Genomic DNA, 16,947 nt, shown 5'->3' on the forward strand with positions numbered 1-16,947 from the left:
TCCTTCCCGTGGCTTACAGGGCTCTCTGATTGACCCGTTGCTGTGTCTCCAGTCTCTACCAACGTTTCTCGCACACTGTGCTCCAGCCGCTCTGACTTCCTTGCTAGACGGAGCACTCGCTGGAGGTTTTCCCCCGCAGTGCTCCTATCTGTCCTTTCACGTAGTCTTACTCTTTAAAGAAATGAGTGTGTGTATGTACCTGGGAAAAAAGGTCTGGTGCTTTGGGAATTGCTGAGGATGAGACCTGAGGATGAGAAAAAAAGAATGAGGTCCCACAGATAAATTTCCTAGTCACTGCCTTGCAGCATAACTAAACTTGCCCTCCAAGTCCTGAGCGTTCTGCTTATATCCCACCTCACACCACGAGGCAGGTGCACGCTTGTTGACAAATTCAACTTATATTTCTTAAATCCAGGCTTCAATGAGAGGGAGAAAATAATGTTTAATTCTTTTCCTCCAACACTTCATATTACCTCTTACTCTTCCCTCTTTGTCTCAGGGCCTTCGCACTACTTCTAAGGCACTTTGGATTTGTTGAGGGAAAGAAAAAAGAATAAAGGAGAAGATGACAGAAGTAGGCTGTGAAGATTTGAATGACCCTATCCCTAGCTCTCCAAGGTCTTAACGCTGCTTTAGAGCACACATTCTTTCCTTTCCTCGTGAATAAATATCCCATGTTCAGGTTTGGTCATCTTATACCTGCAAGACTTTTCCTTTGGCATCGAATCTCCAATCAGTCTGTGTTAGAAATAAGAGGAGACGTTTTTCTTACCTATTGCTTTGATCATTCAATATACCCCCCCATTAGTTTCTTGTTATCCTTTATGTTAGAATTTGATCTTTGAAAACCTTAATAACAACTGGAAGGGTCTATCTCCTGTCATATTTCAAGTACTATCTTGTGTTCAACTCAATACATGTTTTTTGGTGGATCACTTTATCCTCCAACTTAGCCTGGATCTGATATAATAATCCTCATGATTCCCTGAAATCCACTGAACCCAGGTCAAGAAACCTTAACCAAGACCATTTAAAATACAATGTATGGAAGAAAATCCTATTCTTGCAAACCAAATTGCATGTTTAAAAAGATTTATTAAGGAAAATTTCAAACATATAAAAGAATTATATGTAATGAAGCCCATGAAGCCCCATGAACTCAATGCCCAGCTCCAACAATTAACTCATGGCCAATCTTGTTGCTTCTATATCGCTATCCATGTACCTCCTCTTGTATTATTTTGAAGCAAATATCAGGCATGTGAAATCTTTAAATATTTAAGTATGATTTCTAAAAAAAATAAAGGACTTTTTAAAGCATAACCACAATACTATTATCACACCTAAAATATTTAATTATTTCCTTAATATCATCAAATATCAAGTGTTCATTTTCTACTTGTCTCATTTTTTTTCTTTACTTTGTTTGAACCAGGATCCAGGCAAATCCACATGTTGTGATTGGTTATGTCTTTTAAGTTTCTTTTATTCTCTAATTCCTCCTCCATTTTTTTCCCTTGCAGTTTATTCGTTGAAGGAACCATGTTGTTGGTCTTGTGGGGTTTCTGATAATCTGGATTTTGCTAATTACATCTAAGTGATGTTGTTTAACATGGCTTCCTCACCTTTTGGTTGTAACACAGCTCTCTTCCAGATGCTTTCTCTAATTAGGTCTAGCTGGTTTATTAAAGCATCATCTTTATGCATTCAAATATTACTTTCAACTGCTTATATTGTCATGTTAGGTTAATCACTCCTCTATGATATCTTTGCTTACCTCACCCCTTTGTTGACATTTTTAAACTCCTTCAACTGTAGTCCTCTCTTATCTGACAAATTATCTCCTGTCTCTCACATTTCCAGTTCTTCTGTCTTTATGTCTTCCCAATGCTGGGGAACAACAACAACAGCATAAAGAACAGCAAAATGAAAACAACTCTCCCTTAACTCAGCTGCCGCTCCTGTCAGCCCTCTTGTCCACTCTCTCTTCCCTATTTCATTGCTCAGTTGTTCCTGAAATCCTTGTGTTCTGGATTCTACCCTCATCGGTATATTCAAACTGACTCTCAAGGGTCATCTTCTTAATAGTCAACTCCACTTGTTTTGCTTATTCTCTTTTACCTTTTTTGAGTGTGTTTGATAATTTATTCAGCAAATATTTGTTGAACACCTGTGTTAGGTACTGTCCTATGTCTTAGTGATTTGATGATGAATAAAAAGACACAATCCCTGCCCTTATGAAGCTTCCAGTCTGACAGGAGAAATTGATATTGATCAAATAATCACAAATTATTGTAAAATTACAGTTGTGTTCAGTGCTACAGAGAGGCAAATGGTCCAATGAGAACATCTGGTAATAGGGAGATTTTGATATAGTGCCACTGAACCAAGAGCTAAGGGATAAGGACGGGAAAGGATGTGGAGGGGAAACATTGGGGTGAAAGGAGTTTTCCAGGTGGAGGGAAAAGCATATGCAAAGCCCTGTGGGAGTGGAAGCCTTGAAATTCAAGACATTGAAAGAAGACCAGCAAAGAGACAGAGGCTAGAATGAGGCTGCAGAGGTAGGCAAGGGCCAAATCATGTAGGTTGTGTAGGCCAAGGCAAAAGATTTGATCTTTACCCTCAGAACTGTGGAAACTCACTGCAGTGAGGATTGGGATGTGTTATGTCATGTACTCAGATTTGCATTTGAAATTTCTTCTTGGCTGCATTGAGGAGAATGCATCTGAGGTGGGCAAGATTATAGGTGAAATCCAAATGGGAGGCAGTTACGGTATTCCAGGTGGAAGATGGTGGTGGCTTAGACTAGGGTAGTAATAGCCAGAGATAGCAAGAAGGGGACAGATAGAACATTTAGTGGATAAAACCCATAATGACTTGAACATGGATTGGCTGGGATTGACTTATGAGAGAAAGACAGGTCATGGATTATTTGTAGGTTTCTGGTTTGTGCAGCTTCATGTCATTTTCTGAGATGGGTGGTACTGGAAGGAGACCATGTTTGAGAGGCAGAGTTAGATTTTCAGCATGTTGAATTTGAAATGCTCTTGAGACATCCATGTGGAGATAAAATTAGGCAGTTGGAAAAATGAGTGACAATTAGATGCAAGATGTGACCTTATGATATTTGTATATGGGTGGATGGTAGTGTAAGTAATGGGTGAAAATGAGGTCTTCCAGGAGAGAGTATAGAATGAAAAGAGCAGTCTACTCTCTTCTTGAAACTTTCATCTATTGCATTGTGTGAGACTACCCTGTCCTAGTTCTCCTCCCACCTCTTCTCTTCTGCCTCTCAACTGTTGCTGAACCCCAAAGATTGGTCCTTTTCTTTTTCCCTTTGACAACATAATAGTTTTGTTGCTTCTACTATTCATTTATGTGAGATAATTTCAAAATCTGTAATTCCAATCCTTACTTCTCTCCTGAGTTTCTAAAATCTATCTTAGCTGCATACTAGAATTTCTACATGGATATCTTTTCATCTTCCCAAATGCAACAATCTGAAATATTACTCATCTTTTCCCCTCTGGATTCACCCTTGTGATTTCCATATTCCTAGCAGTGGTTTTATCATTTCCCCGTGCTCTCAACACTTAAGAAATGATCATTTTTTACTCTTTCTCATCCCCAGATATCTCATAATCATTAAGTTCTGTCTTTTGTTCCCGTGTAAAGTCTCATCTCACTCTCTTCCATTTCCTTTTGACTACTAATCACTGGTTCAGCCCTAATTATTTCATTCTTGGATTCTTTTAGTAACACATTTAATAATATGGGAGGTTATGACATAGTAGTTAACAGTATAGGCTCTGGGATCATATTATCTGGGCTCAAATTCTGACTCCTCCACTCCCTAGTTTTGTGACTTGGGCAAGTTACATAGCCTCTCTTTGATTCTGTTTTCTCACTTTTAAAATAGAGATGATAATTCGACTTCCTTCATGTGGTTGTTGAATTAAATGAGAGATATTGAGAATTAAATAAGAAAATGCATATTACTACAGTGTCTACCAAATTAATAATAATGATGATGATGATGATAATCATCATCATCATCATCATCATCATCATCAATGAGCTGCCCCATTTGGGAGGGGCAGATGTTGTAAAAGTTGATGTAGAGTGAAATACGTTGCTGTTGTAAATCACAGTTTCTCAGCTTCAGCACTATTGATATTTTGGACGGGGTAATTGTTTGGGAGGACTATTCTGTACATTGTAGGATGTTTACCAGCATCTCTGGCTTCTACCCACTAGGTGCAGTAGCATCCAAATAATAACAATCAAAAACGTCTCCAGACATCACCAAATGTCCACTGTGGGGGCAAAATCATCCCTGATTGAGAACCAGCTGTTATAAATAAAACACTTAAGACTAGACATGCCAGATTGTGAATGAGGTTTTCTTTACACCATGTTTCTTTGTATCTGTTGTACTTCTTAAACGTACTTAAACTTTTAGAAATGAGAGAATTAAGGGCTGAGTAGAGTTTTTTTGTGTGCAGAAGGGAAAATACCAGGCCATTTCCGTGCCCACAGTCTGAGGAAAAGTAGTAGAGTTAAGCCATGAATTAAGTGGCTTCATGGAAAGTGGTTTCAACCTGAGGCTCAGACAGAAAAGGACCCTGATTTCTCAGATCCTTAGGAGTTGTGAGAAGTAATTTTTACTTTGGAATAAAGAATGAAACTAAGATACCTCAGAGAATAATTGGCCCAAGGGTTGAGCTAGAGCAGAACTGAAAGAGAAAGAAATGGAAACACTGGGAGGAAACCCTTTGGTGCCTTATGTGATAGGTGTCTCCTGAACTTTACCCTCAACCCAAACTGGGCCTTTCTAGGAAGTGACGTATGGCCATTTAAAAGGAAATTCTTTTGGACAATAATGCATTTTTGTTAGTAAATCGTGATTAGTTGAAGGTAAGTTATTTGGGAGCTTTGGGAATAGATAGGATTTTCTGAATTCCCAGTTTCTGACCGCTCAGGACATATGAGCTAATACCTGCAGGGCTTACGTGTCTCAGATATAACATAGCTACCCAATGCATGAGTTATCAATTTCTTGCTGTTAGCCTAAGTGATGCTGATCATTCCTAGTTCTTGACTGGTGCTGAATATTTTAGAATCGAGGGCACTGTGGCCCAGCCTCATGGTGGCTGTGAGATTCTAATGGGGGAAGAATTTGTTTCTTTGTTATTTCAGTAAGCCAATTTGATAAAGCTCTATTGGTGAGTTTTATGCTGGATTCTTTTATCCAAACCTCAAACCCTAATGCTCAGTTTTATATGTTGGTGTATCTTAAACTTTTGCCAAATAGAATACTGAAAAACTTGTAAAACTAACGTTATGTTCTACTTAGGTTAGTCTGATGCTTTCTAAAGCCTTCCTGACTCTGATTCTGTTTGTACCCCCAAGATTCCTCAGAATGCTTATAAAATAGTTTTGTAGTACAGCAGACGACCGTGGGATGAGGTAAGGGAAAGGTGCTGCAGATGAAGTGAAAGGGGGTTTATGTTAGAATTAGTATTGTTTTTTTGCATGTGACAAAACGCAATTCAAGCTACCTTAAGCACATAGGGAAACTATTATTGGCCTACGTAACTGATAAATCCAAGGGCTGGTGCTAGTTCCTCAACCAGCTGCAGCCAGGAGTTGAAATGATTTTATCAGATCTTTCTCACTTCATCTTCATTTCTGTGTCTTAGCTTAGTTTTTCTCTGGGTTGAATTCCTTCTCAGGCAGGCTCTCATAAGACCGTGGTTTACATGTTCCTAAATGATAACTCTCTGAAAACAAGAGAAACCGTTTCTTTCCCAATGTCCATATTGATCACTGGAAAGGGAAATTGATGTCTTGTGCCCAGCCCTCTGGTGGAGGCGGGGGCACGTGATTTACAGATGATATGCAGCCACATCAGACTCACATGGGCCTGGGGAGAGATGGTTCAAGAGGTCTAACCTCAGGAGTAGAATTCTGGAATCGTAATTGCATAAGTTGCTGTTTAAAGTATGAAAGTAGATGCAATTGCTCAGGAAAGCATTTTGAGTGAGAAAAACAGTGAGGCAGGTTTGGAATTATAGGGAACACCAACATTTAACATGAGAGCAGCAGCAAAGAGAACATAAAGGAGACTGAGAAGGAACCATCAGGAGCTATACCAAACACCAGGGAGAATTGTTTTGATTAAAACTGTTTTGGTTGCAAGTGATAGAAGTTCAACTCAAATTAGCTTAAGCATGCCCCCTGTGTGCACACACATGCATGCAGGCACACATACATTGCACACTCACATATACACACTAAATTTATTTGTTCATTACCTGAAAATTTCAAGGAAATGGATCCTGAGCCTTAAATGATATCATCTGGACTCTGTCACTCTATCTCTTGACTCTGTTTTCCTCTGGGTTACCTTCAGTTTTGAGTAGGCCCTTCTCCAGTGGAGGCAAAGATGATCCTCTGCAGCTCTGAGTTTATACTATATTTACTTGTAGACAGTCTAAAGAAAAAGAGAACTCCTCTTTCCTGAGGGGCCCAATAAAAGACGCAGAAATGTTTCTTCTAGGCCCTGTTTGGGTCACATATTTTCTTCAGCTAGGGGACAAAGTATTCTGGCTGTTGAGTTCTGATTTGTGTTCCCACCTCTGAAATTGGGGGGTTTGATCAGCTCTACCCAAGCCACATGTACTGAGAGTGTGAAAAGGGTGGTTCCAAAAAAAAGAAAAATATGAAGACATACCAAAAACGTTGCAGATTCCATCCCTTGTCTGTGCATCTACACTAAATCTTATTCTCAAAAACACTTTAAAAAAATTGTGAAATATGTCAGTCATACAAAAAGTTTTAGAGAATAAAATAATGAACGCTCAGATACAACCTACCAAAAGAAATAAAATATTTTAAATAAAATTGAAACCAATGCCCAAATCCTTCTCCTTTGACTCCTACTCTTAACTTGGTATTTATAATTCTATTTTTTGTTGTTAGTTAATTGGTACATTTTTCCTTTTTTTCCCCAATTATTTTATTGAGGTCCATAATGGTTTATAACATTGTGTCATTTCAGGTATACATTATTTATCAGTTTCTGTATAGATTGCATCATGCTCACCACCAGTAGTCTCATTTTTTTCTGTCATCATATGTATGTGCCCCTTTACTCCTTTTGCCCACCCCCCACCCCCTTGCCATCTAATAACCACTAATCCGTTATCTTTATCCATGTGTTTTGTTTATCTTCCACATATGAGTGAAATCATGTGGTGTTTGTCTTTCTCTGTCTGGCTTACTTCGCTTAACATAATACCCTCAAGGTCCGTCCATGTTGCTGCAAATGAAACGATTTTGTCCATTTTTATGGGTGAGTAGTATTCCAGTGTGTGTGTGTGTGTGTGTGTGTGTGTGTATACATACCACATATTCTTTATCCATTCATCAGTTGTTGGGCGCTTGGGTTGCTTCCATGTCTTGGCTATTGTGAATAATGCTGCAGTGAACATAGAGGTGCGTAAATCTCTTTGAATTGTTGATTTCAAGTTCTTTGGATAAATACCCTGTAGAAGGATAGCTGGATTGTATGGTATTTCTATTTTTAATTTTTTTAGAAATCTCCGTACTGTTTTCCATATTGGATGCACCAGTTTGCATTCCCACCAGCAGTGTATGAGGGTGCCCTTTTCTCCACATCCTCTCCAACGTTTGTTATTTTTTGTCTTGTTAATTATAACCATTCTGATGGGTGTCAGGTGATATCTCAATGTAGTTTTGATTTGCATTTCCCTAATAATTAGGGATGTTGAACATGTTTTCATGTGCTTATTGGCCATCTGTATGTCTTCTTTGGAAAAATGTCTGTTCATATCCTCTGCCCGTTTTTTGATTGTGTTGGTTGTTTTTTTTGTTGAGTTGAATGAGTTCTTTATATATTTTGGAGATCAACCCCCTGTCAGATAGGTGATTTGCAAATATTTTCTCCCAGTTGATGGGTTGTCTTTTCATTTTGTTCATGGTTTCCTTTGCTTTGTGGAAGCTTTTTAGTCTGATGTAGTCCCATTTGTTAACTTTTTCTTTTGTTTCCCTTGCCCGGCCAGACATGTTGTTTGAAAAGATGCTGCTAAGATCAGTGTCAAATATTGTACTGCCTATATTTTCTCCTAGGAATTTTATAGTTTCAGGTCTTACATTCAAGTCTTTAATCCGTTTTGAGTTAATTTTTGTGTATGGTATAAGATAATGGTCTACTTTCATTCTTTTGCATGTGGCTGTCCAGTTTTCCCAACACCGTTTATTGAAGAGACTTTCCTTTCTCCATTGTATGTTCTTGGCTCCCTTGTCAAAGATTAACTGTCCACAGATGTGTAGTTTTATTTCTGGGGTTTCAATTCTGTTCCATTATCTGTGTGTCTGTTTTTGTGCCAGTACCGTGCTGTTTTGATTACTATAGTTTTGTAGTATATTTTGAAGTCAGGGATTGTGATGCCTCCAGCTTTGTTCTTTTTTCTGAGGGTTGTTTTGACTAGTTGGGGTTTTGTTGTTCCATATAAATTTTAGGATTCTTTGTTCAATTTCCATGAAGAATGTTATTGGGATTCTAATTGGGATTGCATTGAATCTGTAGATTGCTTTAGGTAGTATGGACATTTTAACTCTGTTTATTTTTCCAACACTTGAGCATGGAATATTTTTCCATTTCTTTGTGTCTTCTTCAATTTTTTTCGATAATGTTTTATAGTTTTCAGTGTATAGGTCTTTCACCTCTTTGGTTAAGTTTATTCCTAAATACTTTATTCTTTTTGTTGTGATTGTAAATGGGATTGTACTCTTGATTTCTCTCCCTGCTAGTTGATTGTTATTGTATAGAAATGCAACTGTTTTTTGTAGGTTGATTTTGTACCCTGCAACTTTGCTGCAGTTGATTATTTCTAATAGTTTTCTGATGGATTCTTTAGGGTTTTCTATATATAGGATCATGTCATCTGCAAACAGCAAGAGTTACACTTTTTCCTTTCCAATTTGGATTCTTTTATTTCTTTTTCTTGCCTAATTGCTCTGGCCGAAACCTCTAGTACCATGTTGAATAGGAGTGGCGAAAGTGGGCACCCTTGTCTTGTTCCTGTTCTCAGAGGGATGGCTTTCAGTTTTTTGCCATTAAGAATGATATTGACTGTGGGTTTGTTATATATGACCTTTATTATGTTGAGGTACTTTCCTTCTATACCCATTTTGTTGAGAGTTTTTATCATAAATAGATGTTGGATCTTTTCAAATGCTTTCTCTGCAGCTATTGAGATGACCATGTGGTTCTTATTCTTCATTTTGTTAATGTGGTGTATCACATTGATTGATTTGTGGATGTTGAACCATCCCTGCACCCCTGGAATAAATCCCACTTGATCGTGGTGTATGATACTTTTAATGAATTGCTATATTTGGTTTGCCCATATTTTGTTGAAGATTTTTACATCTATGTTCATTAGCAATATTGGCCTGTAGTTTTCCTTCTTTGTGTTGTCCTTGTCTGGTTTTGGCAATCTCTTTACTTGTGATTGGTCTATTCAGATTCTCTATTTCTTCTTGATTCAGTTTTGGGAGGATGTATGAGTTTTAAGAATTTATCCATTTCTTCTAGGTTATCCGATTTGTTGGCATATAGTTTTTCATAGTATTCTCTTATAATCCTTTGTATTTCTGCAGAATCTGTTGTAATTTCTCCTCTTTCATTCCTTATTTATTTGAGCCTTCTCTCTTTTTTTCTTGGTGAGTCTGGCTAAGGGTTTGTCAATTTTGTTTATCTTCTCAAAGAACCAGCTCTTTGGTTTCATTAATCTTTTCTACTGTTTTTTAAGTCTCTATTTCATTTATTTCTGCTCTGATTTTTATTATTTCTCTCTTTCTGCTGACTTTGGGCTTTGTTTGTTCTTCTTGTTCTAGTTCTATTAGGTGCAATTTAAGGTTACTTATTTGAGATTTTTCTTGTTTGTTGAGATGGGCTTGTATTGCTATGAATTTCCCTCTTATGACCATTTTTGCTGTATCCTAGAGGACTTGGTATATTGTATTTTCATTTTCGTTTCCAAGTATTTTTTAATTTCTCTTTTGATTTCTTCATTGATGCAGTGGTTATTCAGTAGCATGTTGTTTAGTCTGCATATGTTTCTGACTTTCCCAGCTTTTTTCTTGTAGTTGATTTCTAGTTTCATAGCACTATGGTCAGAAAAGATGCTTGGGATTATTTCAATATTCTTAAATCTATTGAGGTTTGCCTTGTTTCCCAACATATGGTCTATCTTTGAGAATAATCCTTGTGCACTTGAGAAGAACGTGTATTCTGCTGTTTTTGGATGGAATGCTCTGTATATATCTATTGAGTCCATCTGATCAAGTGTTTCATTGAAATCTATTATTTCCTTGTTGACTTTTTGTCTGGATGATCTGTCCATTGATGTAAGTGAGATGTTGAGGTCCCCTACTATTATTGTGTTGCTGCGAATTTCTCCCTTTAGGTCTGTTAATAGTTGCTTTGTGTATTTTGGTGCCCCTGTCTTAGGTGCATGTATATTCATAAGTGTTATGTCTTCTTGGTGGAATGTCCCTTTTATCATTATATACTGCCCCTCTTTGTCTCTTGTTGTCTTTTTTAACTTAAAGTCTGTTTTGTCTGCTATAAGTATGGCAACACCTGCTTTCTTTTGTTTGCCATTAGCTTGGAATATTGTCTTCCATCCCTTCACTCTGAGCCTGTGTTTGTCTTTATAGCTGAGAGGTGTTTCCTAGAGGCTGCATATTGTTGGGTCTTGTTTTTTAATCCATCCAGCTACTCTATGTCTTTTGATTGGAGAATTCAATCCATTTACATTTAGAGTGATTATTGATATATGAGGGCTTAATACTGCTATTTTATCTCTTGTTTTCTGGTTGATTGATGTTTTCATTGTTTCTCTTCCTTTCTATTTCTGACTGCCATTTCATTTTGGTGGTTTTCTGTACTTGCTAAATTTTTGTCTAGTTGTTCTATCAATTGGTGAGAGAGGGGTGTTGATGTCTCCAGCTATGATTGCAGATTTGTCTTATTGTCGTTTCACTTCTATCAGTTTTTGCTTTACATATTTTGTAGCTCTGTTGTTTGATGGATGCATATTTAGAATTGCTATGCCTTCTTGATAGATTGGCCTTTTTACCGTTATATAATGCTCCTCTCTGTCTCTGGTAATTTTCTTTGCCCTGAAGTCTACTTTATCTAATGTGTATAAATCATGATTTGTTTTGATTATTTGTATGCTATATATTTTTCCATCCTTTTTCTTTCAAACTGCCTATACTATATTTAGAGTGAGTTTCTTGTAGATAGCATATAGTTGCATCATAGTTGTTAATCTGCTCTGCCAATTTCTATATTGATTGGTGTATTTAGAACATTTACATATAAGATAATTATTGATATTATGTGCCTTAAGTCTGCCATTTTTTTTTCTTTTCCATTTGTTCTGTTTTTCATTACTCTTTAAGTTTTTCCTGCCTTCCTATAGGTTATATGAACAATTTTTAGAATTCCGTTTTGATTTATCTTTTTGAACCTTTTTTTTCCTTGGTGAGTCTAACTAAAGGTTTGTCTATTTTGTTTATCTTTTCAAAAAATCAGCTCTTAGTTTCATTGATCTCTTCTATTGTCTTTTTAGTCCCTATTTCAATTATTTCCACTCTGATCTTTGTTATTTCCTTCCTTCTACTAACTTTGGGCTTCATTTGTTCTTGTTTTTCCAGTTCCTTGAGGTGTAAAGTTTGGTTATTTGAGATCTTTCTTGTCTTAATGTAGGCATTTAGCTCTATGAACTTTCCTCTTAGAACTGCTTTTGCTGTGTCCCATAAGTTTTGGTATGTTATATTTCCATTTTCATTTGTCTCAAGATATTTTTTGATTTTTCCTTTGACCCATTGGCTATTCAGCAGTATGTTGTTTAATCTGCACTTATTTGTGAATTTTCTAGTTTTCTTATTGTAATTGATTTCTAGTTTCATACCATTGTGGTGGGAAAAGATGCTTGATATGATTTCAATCTTTTTAAATTTATTAAGACTTGTTTTGTGGCCTAACGTATTATCTATCCTGGAAAGTGTTCCACGTGCACTTCAGAAAAATCTGTATTCTCTCTACAGGCATACCTTGGAGATATTGCGGGTTCAGTTCTAGACCACCACAATAAAGCAAATATTACAATAAAGTAAGTCACATGAATTTTTTCATTTCCTACTGCATATAAAAGTTATGTTTATGCTGAGGCCGGCCCTGTGGCGTAGCGGTTAAGTGCATGCATTCTGCTGCTGGCGGCCCGGGTTCAGATCCGGGGCGCGCACCGATGCACTGCTTGTGAGGCCGTGCTTTGGCGGCGTCCCATATAAAGTGGAGGAAGATGGGCACAGATGTTAGCCCAGGGCCAGTCTCCCTCAGCAAAAAGAGGAGGATTGGCATGGATGTTAGCTCAGGGCTGATCTTCCTCACACACACACACAAAAAGTTATGTTTATGCTATACTGTAGTCTATTAAGTGTGAAATAGCATTATGTCTAAAAAACAACGTATATACCTTAATTAAAAAATACTTTATTGCTAAAAATCCTATCATCTGAGCCTTTAGCAAGTTGTAATCTTTTTTCTGGTGGAGGGTCTGGCCTTGATGTTGTTGGCTACTGACTGATCAGGGTGGTTGCTGAAGGTTAGGGTGGCTGTGGCAATTTCTTTTTTTTTTTTTTTTTTTTGGTGAGGAAGATCAGCACTGAGGTAACATCCAATGCCCATCCTCCTCCTTTTTTTGCTGAGGAAGATCGGCCCTGGGCTAACATCCATGTCTGTCTTCCTCCACTTTATATGGGACACCACCACAGCATGGCTTGACAAGCAGTACGTCGGTGCACACCCAGGATCTGAACCTGCAAACCCCAGGCCACCGCAGTGGAACGCGCGCACTTAACTGCTGTGCCACCGGGCTGGCCCCGGCAATTTCTTAAAATAAAAAAACAAGGAAAGTTGTTGCATCAATTGAGTCTTCCTTTCATGAACAATTTCTCTGTAGCATGTGATGCTGTTTGATAGCATTTTATGCACAGTAGAACTTCTTTCAAAATTGAGGTCAGTCTTCTCAAACCCTGCCACTACTTTATCAACTAAACTTATGTAATATTCTAAATCTTTTATTGTTGTTTCAGCAATATTCACAGTATCTTCACCAGGAGTAGATTCCATCTCAAGAAACCACTTTCTGTGTGCATCCATAAGAAGCAACTCCTCATCTGCTAAAGTTTTAACATGAGATTGCAGCAATTCAGTCATATCTTCAGGCTTCACTTCTAATTCTGGTTTTCTTGCTCTTTCTACCACATCTGCAGTTGCTTCCTCCACTGAAGTCTTGAACCCCTCTCTCAAAGTCACCCATGAGGGCTAGAATCAGCTTCTTTCAAATTCCTGTTAATGTTGATATTTTGATTTCTTCCCATGAATCACGAATGTTCTTAATGGAATCTAGAATGGTGAATCGTTTCCAGAAAGTTTTCAATTTACTTTGCCCAGATCCATTAGAGGAATCACTGTTTATGGCAGGTATAGCCGTACAAAATGTATTTCTTAAATAATAAGACTTGAAAGTTGAAATTACTCCTTGATCCATGGGCTGCAGGATGGATGTTGTATTAGCAGGCATGAAAACAACATTAATCCTATTGTACATCTCCTTCAGATCTCTTGGGTGACCAGGTGAATTGTCAATGAGCTGTAATATTTTATTTTTTTCTGAGCAGTAGGCCTCAACAGCGGGCTTAAAATATTCAGTAAACCATGTTGTAAACTGTTTTTTTACAACCATGTTGTAAACCATGTGCTGTCATCCAGGCTTTGTTGTTCCATTTGTAGAGCACAGGCAGAGTAGATTTAGCATAATTCTTAACAGCCCTGGGATTTTCAGAATGGTAAATAAGCATTGGCTTCAACTTAAAGTCACCAGCTGTATTAGCCCCTAACAAGAGAGTCAGCCTATCCTTTGAAGCTTTGAAGCCAGGCATTGACTTCTCCTCTCTAGCTGTCAAAGTCCTAGATGGCTTCTTCTTCCAATATAAGGCTGTTTCATCTGCATTGAGAATATGTTTAGTGTAGCCACTTTCATTAATTATCTTAGCTAGATCGTTTAGATAACTTGGTACAGGTTCTACATCAGCACTTGCTGCTTCACCTTGCACTTTTATGTTATGGAGAAAACATCTTTCCTTAAGCCTCAAAAACCAACCTCTGCTAGCTTCAAACTTTTCTTCTGCAGCTTCTCCACCTCTCTCAACATTCATAGAATTGAAGACCTTGCTCTGGATTAGGCTTTGGCTTAAGAGAATGTTGTGGCTGGTTTGATCTTCTATCCAAACCACTAAAACTTTCTCCATGTCAGCTAGAAGGCTATTTCTCTTTCTTATCATTTGTGTGTTCACTGGAGTAGCACTTTTAATTTACTTCAAGAATCTTTTCTTTGCTTTCACAACTTGGCTAATTGTTGGGTGCAAGAGGCCTAGCTTTCGGCCTAACTTGGCTTTCAACATGCCTTCCTCACTAAGTGTAAGCATTTCCAGCTTTTGATTTAAAGTGAAAGACTTGTGGCTCTTCCTTTCACTTGAACACTTGGCCATTGTAGGGTTATGAATTGTCCTGATTTCAATATTATTGTGTCTCAGGAATAGAGAAGCCCAAGGAGAGGGAGAGAAATGGGAACAGCTGGTCAGTAGAGCAGTCAGAACAGACACAATATTTAGCAATTAAGTTTGCCATCTTATATGGGCACGGTGCGTGGCACCCCAAAAAAATTACAATAGTAACATCAAAGGTCACTGATCACAGATAACCATAATAAATATAATAATAATGAAAAAGTTTGAAATATTGAGAGAATTACCAAAATGTGACACAGAGACACGAAGTGAGCAAATGCTGTTGGAAAAATGACCCTGATAGACTTGCTCAATGCAGGGTTACCACAAACCTTCAATTTGTAAAAAATGCTGTATCTGCAAGGTGCCATAAAGTGAAGCGTAATAAAATGAGGTATGCCTGTATATGATTTCAATCCTTTGAAATATGTTGAGATTTGCTTTATGTCCCAGAATATGGCCTTTTTTGGTAAGTGTTCCATGTACACTTGCAAAAAATATATATTCTGCAGTTGCTAGATTAGTGTTCTAGGTAAGTCCATATGGTCAACTTAGTTAATTATGGGGTCAAAATCTTCTCTATTTTTTACTTTTTCTTTTTGACTCCTTATTCTATCTCTTACAGAGTATGTTAAAATCTCCAACGTGTTCAGTGTCTATTTCTCCTATTAGTTCTGTCACTTTTTGCTTTTTATATTTTGAGGCTATGTTATGAGGTGCCTGCAAGTTTAGAACGTTTATATCTTTTTGATAAACTGACCTTTTTATCATCATGAAATGTCTATCTTTACCTCTGGTAATGCTTTTGGCTTTAGTGTCTACATATTTATTGTTAATGTAGCTCCAGCAGGTTTTATGTTAGTGTTTGTGTGGTGTATTTTTTCAGTCCACTTACTTTCAACTTTCTGTATTCCTACATTTAAGTTGTGTCTTTTGTAAATAGCATGTGTTGTTTTTAAAATTTTAGTCTCATATTCTTTGTTTTTTATTGTAATATTTACTTAATTTATATTTAACATAATTACTGATATATTTAAGTTTAAATATAACATGTTAATGCTTGCTATCTATTTATCATACCTATTCAGTGTTTCCTTTTCTCTCTTTTCTTGCTTTCTTTTGGATTGAATATCTCTTTCATTATTCCAGTTTCTTGCTTCTCTTTGCTTGGTAATTATAAAATCTTTTACTATTTTTCTAATGGTGACTCTACTTACTTTTTAAGTTTAACATATATTAGTACTATTAATGCCTCTTGGACAATGAAGGAACCCTAAAATACCTTAAATCCATTTACTCCCTCTTCTGACTTATATTGTTGTCATGTATTTTAATTATTTATATATTTTAAACCCTACAGAACCTTATGATTTTTATATATTAATATTTATGTAGATTTACTCAGATATTTATCCTTTCTATTGTTTTATTTTTTTTGTAGAAATCAACAATGAGCTACACATTTTTGAACAAAACTAGACTTAGAGATTATTCAAAAAATGTTCTACTGACTTTTAAAATTTCTACACAAAACAATTACCACATAAGTTTCAGCCATCAGCTATGCCATTGCTTTCATTTGTATGTGTCCTGGCAAACGTGAATCTTCTCTTTACTTTATGGAACCAAGGCACACAGAGCCTGTAACTGGATATCTGCTTCAAAAGTCATGGTATTATAGGGGCTGGCCTGGTGGCACAGTGGTTAAGTTCAGCATGCTCCACTTTGGCAGCCCAGGTTCATGGGTTTGGATGCTGGACGTGGACCTACACCACCCATCAAGCCATGCTGTGACAGTGACCCACATATAAAAAGAGGGGAAGATTGGCACAGATTTTAGCTCAGGGCCTTTCTTCCTCAAGTAAAAAGAAGAGGATTGGCAACAGGTGTTAGCTCAGGGTGAATCTTCCTCACCAAAAAAAACAAAAAGAGTGATAGTATTATGATATCTTTTATCATTTATCATAAAGCTAAAATTATAACTCCATTACATTGTTTGAGATAAGTTTAATGGACAATTCTCTGTTTGCATTTTTTGTTTTTTGTTTTTATTAGACTTTATTTTTTAGGGCAGTTTTGGTTCATAGCAAAATTAAGCAGAAAGTACAGAAATTTCCCATACACCCCCCTGCCCCTACACATGTATAGCCTCCCCTATTAACAATATCCTCCACTAGAGTGGTACATATTTTACATTTGAACCTACACTGACACATCATTATCACCCAAAGTCCATAGGATACATTAGAGTTTATTCTTGGTGTTGTACATTCT

General features: G+C 37.1%; 1 long non-coding RNA gene across 2 annotated transcripts in view; it reads left to right on the plus strand.

Moving 5' to 3' along the window:
- LOC131408278 (uncharacterized) overlaps window positions 1-16,947 on the plus strand; it is a 34,159-nt gene that overhangs the window by 358 nt on the left and 16,854 nt on the right. For both annotated transcript variants that reach the window (XR_009220745.1, XR_009220746.1), the window contains exon 2: window positions 12,151-12,215. This is a non-coding gene — a long non-coding RNA (uncharacterized LOC131408278). The remainder of the gene's footprint in view (window positions 1-12,150; window positions 12,216-16,947) is intronic.

This window comes from Diceros bicornis, chromosome 7 (assembly GCF_020826845.1).
Source record: "Diceros bicornis minor isolate mBicDic1 chromosome 7, mDicBic1.mat.cur, whole genome shotgun sequence".
NCBI classification, from domain to species: domain Eukaryota; kingdom Metazoa; phylum Chordata; class Mammalia; order Perissodactyla; family Rhinocerotidae; genus Diceros; species Diceros bicornis.